The sequence below is a fragment of the Tachypleus tridentatus genome, chromosome 6 (genome assembly GCF_004210375.1).
Source record: "Tachypleus tridentatus isolate NWPU-2018 chromosome 6, ASM421037v1, whole genome shotgun sequence".
Classification (NCBI taxonomy): domain Eukaryota; kingdom Metazoa; phylum Arthropoda; class Merostomata; order Xiphosura; family Limulidae; genus Tachypleus; species Tachypleus tridentatus.
The window spans coordinates 114,412,073-114,423,027 of record NC_134830.1 but is presented as its reverse complement, the minus strand read 5'-3'; the positions used below and the strand labels follow the sequence as shown (position 1 = coordinate 114,423,027).

Here is a 10,955-nt window from a genome sequence, read left to right as displayed (position 1 = left end):
AACTCTTGGGCTACTTTTTTACCAACGAATAGTGGGATTGACCGTCACATTACAATGCCCCCACGGCTGGGAGGGTGAGCATGTTTGGCACGACTCGGGCGCGAACCCGCAACCCTCAGATTACTAAGCGCACGCCTTAACGCGCTAGGCCATGCCGGGCAGGACCAAGATGAAACCCTAATGTTGTTTCTATTGGAAAGCATAGCAGTCAGCAATTAAAGTATGGGCCATGTATCAGGCTTTTAATAGAATGTCTCATGTGACCTGCAGGGCACTTATTGGGGATCATTGTTAGAGTATGATGATTCAATTGATATATATATATATAATTTATCCAGTTCAATAAAAAGTAATCTGTTAATACAGTTTTCTGTAGATAAATGTTTAGAGGAAATATGTTTGACCTAAATCTTTATGAAAGAGATAAATAAATATAGAGATTAAAAACTTAGGTCAGCAAATTAAACCTACAATTTTAGTTTTGTATCTCATTTAACCAAAGTATTTTGGTTTTTCAGAGTATTTCACACATGTTACCACCCCCTTATGTCACTAACTGTACTGATTATGATAAGATGGGAAGAGCATCTTTTCGTGGTGGTTTATTAACACAACAGGTAAAACATGATGTGTAAGTTTTATGTAAAGACTCTATATTTAAATTTTATGTTCCACAGTAAAATTTAAAGGAATTACAGAACAAAGCACCTGTTTAAGAAAACTGTATATATATTAAATGCAGAACAACGAGTGAGTAGTTAAAGTATTTAAGTTGTATTATTTAACTATAAAATTGATCATTTTGTCAATAACACACAAATAGTAAGACATACAATTTCTTCCAGTAGTCCATTAACATTGACTTTATCTATTATATATGTAATTTATAATTTTATATTTTCATTTGAAAATTTACCTAGCAAAAGACAATAAAATGAAATTATTGAAAAGGGAGTGAGAAAAAATTGTCGACTCTCATACCAATGAAATATACAATTTAAGACTAAGCTCCAGTTTGCCGAATTACATGTATCATACAACATACATTTTTGTAACACTTTTGATTCTGCAGAATCAGTATCAGTAGAAGTGTTCAGTTTTCAGAAATTAGAGATTACAGTCCTACCTCTGTTGTAATTAAAATGATTAATCATGTGACTAGCACATGTCACTCTGTGTTAACATTTAATACCTCTCAAATTAGTTCAGTTTCACCTGGGTATAGCACACTGTATAGGATATTCCAGTACATGTTATTTATTAAATAACAGTTCTAGTGCTAATTTAATTGTACATTTTGTCACAGAAGATTGGAATTACAAAACTTTTGTTTCCAAATATTTTATTCAAAGGCAGTGTAAATGATTATTTTAACTAAGGCAGTGCAGAATAGACCAGTATTAATATGTGAAGGAGTTACTTTTATAAAACAAGACATACAAAAACATTTTGCTGGATCTTTTATTCTCAGTTAAAAAACATATTTTCTGTCATCTTTACTAAAATCTATGTCATTTATACTTGTTTATGTAGAATATCAAGATAATAAAATATTAAACACTATTCATTTATTAAATATCAACCATAGAAGCTTTTGGGGAGAATACTATTGATGTTTCTGACTAGTACTATTTTAAATAATTAATGATATACTTATAAGAATAAAGATTCTTATATACTTAATTTTAATCTTTAATGAAGAAAAATGGAGTCAAATTCATCTGCAATTAGGGGAAATAAATGGGCACGTATTATTCTTAATCTTACTTACAAATGAGGCATTATACAATGGCATGTTTATAGTTTTTATAGATCAAACAGTAACACAACCTTTATGTAAACATTGCAGTATATAAGTTCTCTTTATTTTTTGTTTTGTTGTTGTTGATTTTTAGCATCTTACATCTAGGCTGTACAAAGTGACGAGTTGTTTAAATTGATTTTGTACATAAAGTAGAATTGTCTATAAAATAATACAGTACTTGATGAAAGATTTGTTTAAGAATGATTCAGGGAATTTATGCATATATTGAGATTAATTTATGAGAAAGACTAGATGTGTAAGAATTAAAGTAACATTTTTCTAATTACAGTGCAATAACTTGAATTTAAACCTTGATATTAGATGGGATCCACAATTGCTTACTGGCAAGAATGTTTATTTGCCTAAATTACAATATTTTGTACTTACAAACGCAATTGTTTTTTTGTTCTCTTTTTTTTTCCCCTGGCTTTATAAACCTCAAAACTTAGTGCTTAGGTACAAAGGGCCTCTTGTAATTAAATAAAATGGTAATGTTATATATTGGTAAAAAAAATACAGACACAGTCCTTATGAATTTTATGATGACTACTGCAGATTAGAAGTCAAAATTTAAAATAAAAACTTATTAGTGTGGACTGATATGAAACTTAGCTAATTAGTAACCATATAAATTATTTGTATTTGATCATCATAACTTTAGAACAAGTATTTAATCATTACTAGAGATTATAACCATTTTTATGAACATCCTATATTAAAGCAGATAAATGTAAAATAATACATACTTAATACTCTAAGCTGTGAGTAAATTATAAGAGAAACAATCAAACAATGATAGGTTGTAGGATGATGTAATTAACTGCCTGAATTTCTTCTGGTGAGAAGTTTGAAATCACGAATGATGCCAGGTGGCTTTGCCATAACTAGAAAATACAAAGTATACTCATCAGTAGGAAATACATGTATATTTTAGACTCTGTAGAGGGAACATTTAATTAACTCAATCAATTTTATGTTTGATGAATGTCATAGTTCCTAAGATCAGCTATTTTCCAAATTCACTTTATATTATAACTTTATGGTTTGTAGTCAATTATGATGTAAGTGTGCAGTTTACCTTGTTTTTTAACTTTCTTACTTTGTTCTAGACCTGTATGATGGAGTGTATTGCCAACGTGACTCTCAAGGTCTGTGGATGTGTTTATATTGATTATCCTTATATCTATGAATTACCAGGGCCAGTTCGTCCTTGTATAATTAGAAATGAACATGGAGGTGGTTCTGTTTTTTTGTTCATATAACTTTATTAAAAGTATGACTTGTGAATGTTACTTAATCCTTAGAGATTATATATTAATGTTGTATAGGGAATGCACATTAATACAATTATATCAACAATTAGGTTCAACAGTAACATTTAATAAACATTATAATTTTTTTAGATATTTTTAAAAATGTAAAATGAACTTTACAAGAAAAAGTAATTACGAACATATACATCAAGAGAAGTGAATCCTGTTTAATATCTTCAAAAACTTGTTTTCTTTGTGAAACACGATTTAAGAATATGATTTTTCCAGGTTTTATTTTTAAAACTGGTATTCTATATGATAAGAAAATACATTTGCTATATATTAATCATAGGAAATAAAGTTCATCAAGCATTTACAGTGATCATCATAAGGTGATAAGGTGTTAGAGAAATTATGTTTCTTTTGTTAATCATCTGTGCCTTGTACTTCTTAAAATAAAGCAGTAAGTTCAATTTCTTTGTATTTTAGGCTGTACTTCTATCAGTTGTTTATCATTATATTAATTTTAAGTTGAAATATTAATATCCAAAAATATAAATTATTTTTCATTTGCTTCTTGTTACACATTGCAGCAAAAAAGAGGTCAATAAATACTACTTGTAATTACAGTAACAATTTGGAATAGTTGCTTAATTACCCTCAATTGAAAATGATGAAAGAAGATGTAAAAAAAACAAAGATGAAACTCAGCTAAATAAAGTTTATGTACTATGCTTTTACAGCTGAAAATACTTTAACAAACATTGTTAAATTTGCTAAGTAAATAATAATGATTTAAACTAGTTATTTAACAACTGAATTTTCAATAGTAGAAATACGATTTAGTAATTCTGCATTATTTCATAGGTGTCGTCGAATAATGTAGTAACTAAATGTGATAAAATAAACAAAACTGCCATTCTGGATAAATATATCAATGAACAAAAATGAAGGATTTACTGCTGAACAAACATACTTACAAGAACTCAAAGCACCAAATTTCTCTCTTCAAACTTTGCTTTTGTAACCTGGGTAATGAAATTTTCAAATTTATCCATTTCACAGAACATTCCAGGTAGATTCAGTGCTGAGTAGCTGATAGAGAATTTTCAAGAACTTTCTAGAATGTTGTAGAACTTACAAGAATTTTCTAAAATGTTGTAAAACTTCATTCGTCAAGATGGGTTCTGCTTCTGCCACAATGTATCTGGTCTGTGCGAGGCAATGGGAATTGCCTGTAACCCAAATGAGTGGTGCCTCTTCATTGATAGTTCATTCAGAAACCTCAAAGCTGTGCTGCTCCATTACAGGAATAAATATCCATCTTTTACCCTGGTTCATTCGGTGCACTTCAAAGAGGAATGCAAAAGTGTCAAGACCTTGCTAGAAGCCTTGAAGTAGGATGAGTATGGCTGGGAGGTTATCAGAAACTTCAAAATGGTGGCATTTCTGATGGCTCTATAAGGAGGCTTTACCACGTTTACCTGTTATCTTTGCTGTTCAGACAGCAGGGACACAGCAGCACACTACAACAGGAAACACTGGCCATAACGAACTGAGTTCTCTGTAGGGATGCACAATGTCAAGTGTGAGCCACTAGTGGCTCCGCACTAGTACAGCAGTAAGTCTATGGATTTAGAACACTAAAATCAGGGGTTCAATTCCCCTCAGTGGGCTCAGCAGATAGCCTGATGTGGCTTTGCTATAAGAGAAACACACAAGCCACTGGTGGACCTCTAGAAGGTGTTGTTCTCACCATTGCATATAAAATTGGGTCTTATGAAACAATTTGTCACAGCTCTTGATAAGGAGTCTGCAGCTTTCAAGTACCTTTAAGTCTACTTCCCTAAGCTGTCTGAGGCAAAGGCCAAAGCTGGTCTCTCTGTTGAAAGTCTCTGAAAGTCCATACCCTTGATGCTCATCTTGATAAATTCAAGGAGAACGTTGGAGCATACTCAGAGGAAGAAGGCGAGTGCAACCACTGAAATATTTGAACTCCACTACCAAGGAGTCTATAACAAAAACATGATGAGAGATTATAATTGGGTGCGGATACATGAAAGTGATTTACATTACAGTAGAAAATTTTGAAAAACTACTCACTTCCAGACATTTTTGACCATTTTTGTATAACTTTAGTACAAATACATGTAAATCTTGACTCATATGTAAATGAAAATGTGTAAATTTGTTTTTACATAGAAAATAGGTTAATTTCTAAATTTAATTATCCATGTCACAAAAGCAAAGTTTGAAGGGAATAATAGCAATTTTATGTACTTTTACAACATAAGCAATTGAGAAATAACACATTTGTGTTACTAAGTGTAATTATTTTACTAAACATAATGTTATTCAAAACTGTTAAAATGTCACAAAAGCAAAGTTTGAAGGGAATAATAGCAATTTTATGTACTTTTACAACATAAGCAATTGAGAAATAACACATTTGTGTTACTAAGTGTAATTATTTTACTAAACATAATGTTATTCAAAACTGTTAAAATCGTTATGTTTTACAAGATAATGTGTTATTCATTCACCATGTGTTTTGAATATAGATTGACCATAACACTTTTGATAATCTAATATAAACATCTTTTACATCTTGGTAAATCTAAGGTAAAATATAAATTCAGAATATTAAATAGATGTATAACAACTGTTGACCAAACATGTAAAATATCATAGAGAATGATGATTAGGATCTATTGTTGTAAGATATATATTTCATATTTTAACTTAGAGAACCATAGGAACACTATAATTAATTAATTATTCAGTTAATGAGTAATTCAGTGAATGAGTATTCAGTGAGTGTTTCAGTTCAGTGTTCTTTAATGCCACATACACTGACGATTACTATTTTTATTTCTATATGATTCAATAAGCAGTGAGTTAGGTAGAATGTTTATTATCAATAAGTTAGTTTTTCTGCAAGTACATTTATATGTAAATTATAAATTATCAATAAGTTAGTTTTTCTGCAAGTACATTTACATGTAAATTATAAATTTATGCAACTGAACTGCCATTGAAGTGGAAGCCCTGTTCTTCACCTTAAATTTTTTGGCTGCTAATGATATTGGTGCCAGAATTGGTGGTTGTACCCACTCAGTTGTTGTACAGTGGATCACCACTTTGCATGGTGGTGGTGATAATCAACAGAGTTTGTGGCTATATGTTGATCTTCTTTCTTCATCTCTGACATAATGCACTAGAACCAATCAACTGTTAAAGATATCACATATATGAGCAATATTTGTGCAATGAAGATATAGTGTTTCTGCTGGATGTGTGTTCACATTTTATGGTACATTCTCAGAACAGTTAAGTACCTGCTGACATGACACTTGATGGACAAGACCTCCTGTCGTAAAGAAGGAATCATGATATACACCAAGAGCATCCTAAGCCTTTTCATTGCCTACACGCTCAGTTATTTTGTTGTTTAGCGGTTTCTCAGCAGCTGGTGACAATATTCACAGCATTAAATTGGTATTATTTAGCCAGTCCATTGTCAACAGGGGGCTTTGTAGCCAGTGGAGACTTTAGAATTAGCCCAGTAACTGATACAGCAAAGTTCCCCCATGTCATTGGCATTGTCAGATATCAAACCAGCATTAGAACTCTTAGGGTTAACTGCACAAGCAAGACCTTTGAAAAAGAGAAAGTCCAGGTTACATTAGTTGTCAATGTCTACCCCTACTATCATCAAACTTTCATAACAAATGTTCATGCTCATGGAAACAAGATGAATTGCACTGTCTAGTTGAAAATCAAGATACCCAGAAGAGTCAAGAATACAATCTTAAATAATAAAAATTCAAATTGAAGATACATGGTTAAAACAATTTGGTAAGAAGGTCAACCAGATGTGTAGGTTGTAAGAGGGTTGTAACAATCAAATTACAGCCATACTCTCCTTTAATTATGTTCAGTGACAGTGCAAAAAGATCAAAATTGTAAAGAAACATTTATGTACGCATCGTGTGTGACATAGAATAAGTATATTTAACACTTGTACACTTCTCAGTCCCTAGACTTCACTGTGTCTGTTGCCACTCTCATGATAATGGTCACTATAGTTTTTCTTTCATAGCAATCCTCTCATTAAAAAAAAAGTAAGGTTGAAACTAGAAAACTATTTTATACAAACACATGAGTTGATTCAGGTTAGTCGACATCAACCACTACTTTGGACAGTTAGAATTCATTACTGGGTTATATCATCTCTCTCTGGACTTCCTTGTTGGTAGAAGTTTAGTACTACCTTGGTGTAGCTTCCTTTACAAACCTCAAGAGTAAAGTTGGTTATTGATATTACTCCATGATCCATATGGATTTCTTCTAGTACTTTGTTCATGCCTTTACTCCGACAAGCACATAATTAAAGAGCTGAGTTGATTACCAAACATTTTAGTAGAAGCTTCCTGTTGTGCTGCCACAAGCTGATGGCCAGACCTTATTTGGGTTCCATTAGGTTTCTGGAGTTTTTGATGTTGTGTCTCTACTTGTAGGCTATCCTATACTCGCTAAGCCATTTGTTAAAAAATACAACTTTGTTTGTCTTGCTTTTAGCAAAAAAACATTTCACTTAAGTGATCAAATGATCCAAATACAAAATAAATTATTTATTTATCTATTCCAGGCTTATGTCCAGGCAGTAGCATCAGCATATCCTGTGACATAAAAACCATGAGAGGAGCAGAATAGACTTGCCAATTCACTGAGTACAAGTGATTGTACACAGTACCTAAATATGTGAGACTTGGCTAATCCATGACTGGGTTTGAGCTTGACATAATTTTATGTGCCTGAGTAGGATTTCATCCTTTGTGATTGGTTGGAAGTCACTGTTTTGTTACTAGAGAAACTGTTTCTAGAAAAGGTGGAAGTATCTCTCACACCAAAGTGCTGTTCATTGTTTTACTGGATAGCCTTTCCAGAAACTTGTTAACAAGGCTATCCTCACAGTCCTCTGAAACCATTGAACCATAAACTTTATCATGTGAATGGCACAGATCATGAATAAATGACCAAGGTCTCTATGATATCTCTCTTTTGAACCTTGAACTCATCATGATGGATTGCTCCATTTTCCACTGGATTGAACATTTGGTGGAACTCTGCAATGACTGTCTTGCAGTTCAAGTTGTATCTAACTAAAGTGCTCATTACATTCTTGACTCAGATCATTCACACTCACTCAAGATCAGGCATTATATAACCTGCTCTTGAGTCAGTTTTTCAAACAGTTATGTGCCCAAGGTGTATCAGGAAATAGTCCAACATCTACTTTACATCAGTCACAGTGCCATGATATAAAAGTCTATTTAGTGTAAATATTACCAATTTATTTATTTTGTAAGTGAATAATTTATTATTTTTTTTAGTTTAATTTATAACAAGAGTATTAGAAGCAATTATTTTAAAGTAAATGTTATGACAAGTTTAGCTACATAAATCAGTATAAGTCGTACATTATGTTTATAACTCATAGATGTATAGTTATAGGATGTTGCATGAAATTTATTGATGTAGAGGTTATGTAACAAGTAGATGATTTAATAATAAACATATAAATAGTATGAGATGAGTAGAAAACAGTAGACAGACAAAGACAGAGCAGTCAAGAAGCAAAATAAAGTCAGGTATAAGAGACGTTCAAACAGAGAAGGAAGACCTAACAATTAATACATGCCTAATGGTTAATACATGTTAGAGTGAGACTAATGGCGTTGAAAGAGATTTGAAGAATAGTTTACTTTGTCAAGGATAGTTCCAAAGTAATTGACCTGCCTATATGGACTTCAAAAAAAAAAAAAAAAGACGTTTATTGGAAGTAAGCCTAAATATGAAAAAGGAGCAGACAATTTTTGAAGTATAGAATACAACTGTGGTAACTCAACGAAACATAAGTGAACTATGCTTGATTAGTAATAGAGAAAAATAGTTTGGCTTTTCAACTGAAATTCTAAAGCAATTTAATAAACTTAAATAACTTAATAACAATATTAAAGTTATCTGGCATTTATGTTATGTCTATGATCATCTATAGTGTAAATAATTTGTTGTCCATATGTTTAACTAGTCTAGTTTCAAATATATACATATATTATTTTTTAAAACAACTGAAATTAGTTCTTTTCACTTATTTTGTTTAATATACTGTCTGCAAGTCTCAGACACCTACTGTTGAAGAATTCTTAGCCCAACAACAACAATATAGTATATATTTTAACTTACTATATATAATATAAAAAAGTAACTTTCCTGACATACAAGCACCTGTAATAAAAGTCCGTACCTACCCTCTTGAACTCTGGTATTACCTGATGTCCTGTTACAGTGAAGTACATGATCAAGAACTCTGACTCATGTAAGAGAAACTGATCCCAAATCCATGAATACAGAGCAAAGAGTTGCCATTTGCTACCTCTCCATCAAGCTCAATATAACATAAGGCTCCTCTGTGATCCATGATTGCCTTGGTAAAATACATCCTAGCTTTGAGAGGCTCACTACTGTCCCATGGTTCATCACCTTCGCTATCTGTTGCCTACCAGCTCACCTACAAGTGAAACAGCTGTGATTGGTGTACTATGTCTACCAGTTGTTCCTTCAGTCTTTCATGATTATTCCTAGGTAGCTTTAACGAAAGTCTGGGAATCCTGATTGACTGCCCTATTCAGTCTTGGACTTTTCAAATACTAAAACACTGTTAGGATTCTCAGTCTTTCGTGTTTTCCTCATCTTGAAAGCAGTGTAGCCACAGCTAGCTCAATTTCATTTTTTGAATCTAAATCCTAACAATATCTGAGTTTTATGCCCTTCAATACGAATCCATTTTGATCCAGATTGGGGAACGATCCGGAAGCTCAATCACACGCATGTTCATCCCCATAGACAATTAGTTCTCTCATGCACAGTACATGAATATATGAAAATTGATATTTACCCTTGAGATAACGCATGCACTTGTATATCTGAGTGTTTTGTTATATTGCCTTCATACATGTTATATGTCTTCACAATTTTCTTACGTTATAATTATGCCATCATTGTAAACCAAGCGCGTAAGAATACCTGACTAAGAATACCTATAAATAAATTCACTCTGAACCTCTACACCTGCTGATAAAGTATATTTGTGTCAACCATGGAACACTGAATTTAACGTCAGTTGTTCTTCCACTCAAAGTCCTGTCAGCCTTTTCTCTGTGTTCTTCAGGGGCGTCGACCCAACCATTCAACCAGAAGAAATTAAACAAGCCATTGAATGTCAAATCCAGACCAAGGTACACGCCGTACATCGAATATTCTCCAAACAAACCAAACTGCCCACTTCATGAAGATTGTGACAATCTCGAAGTATAGTGCTGACTGCATTTTACGTAACGGGTGTTACTATCATTTATTTCACTTCAGTGCCGAACGCCTGCATCGCTGTTCCATCCACTCGTGATCATATAAACCTTCCAGACAACAGAGATAATGAACGGACAACTTCCAATTGTCAACTACCGAAATACCGCTAAATACAGAACCAGCCAGGAAAACACGAAAGCAGATTCATGTAACTAAACATCAACGGCGACAACTTCCACTGCTAGCAACATCTCAAGACGCATTGATGCAAAGAAGACATGCGACAGCTCCTATCACACCTCAGTTCTAACTTCATGTAATACAACCTCCAGCCAGACTCAGACCATTCAAGCTACAACTACCAATGAGTCAGTTCAAACGAACAACCAGTCCACAAATACTCAGAAGTCACAAACTAAAATTGTAAGAAGAAACAAATCATCCCAGAACGCTGAAGAACAATTCATTGATGATGAACAACCAGTTGACTCACCTCCACTTTCACGTTTTTCTCTATCACTTCTGGG

General features: G+C 32.8%; 1 long non-coding RNA gene across 1 annotated transcript; it reads right to left on the bottom strand.

The window, feature by feature from the left end:
* Positions 1–1,602: 1,602 nt before the first annotated feature.
* LOC143254641 (uncharacterized) lies at positions 1,603–9,921 on the bottom strand. Its single transcript, XR_013030298.1, has 3 exons — positions 9,372–9,921; positions 4,038–5,069; positions 1,603–2,688 (listed from the first exon to the last, which is right to left on the bottom strand). It is a non-coding gene; the product is annotated as an uncharacterized LOC143254641 (long non-coding RNA).
* Between the last annotated feature and the right edge of the window lie 1,034 nt (positions 9,922–10,955).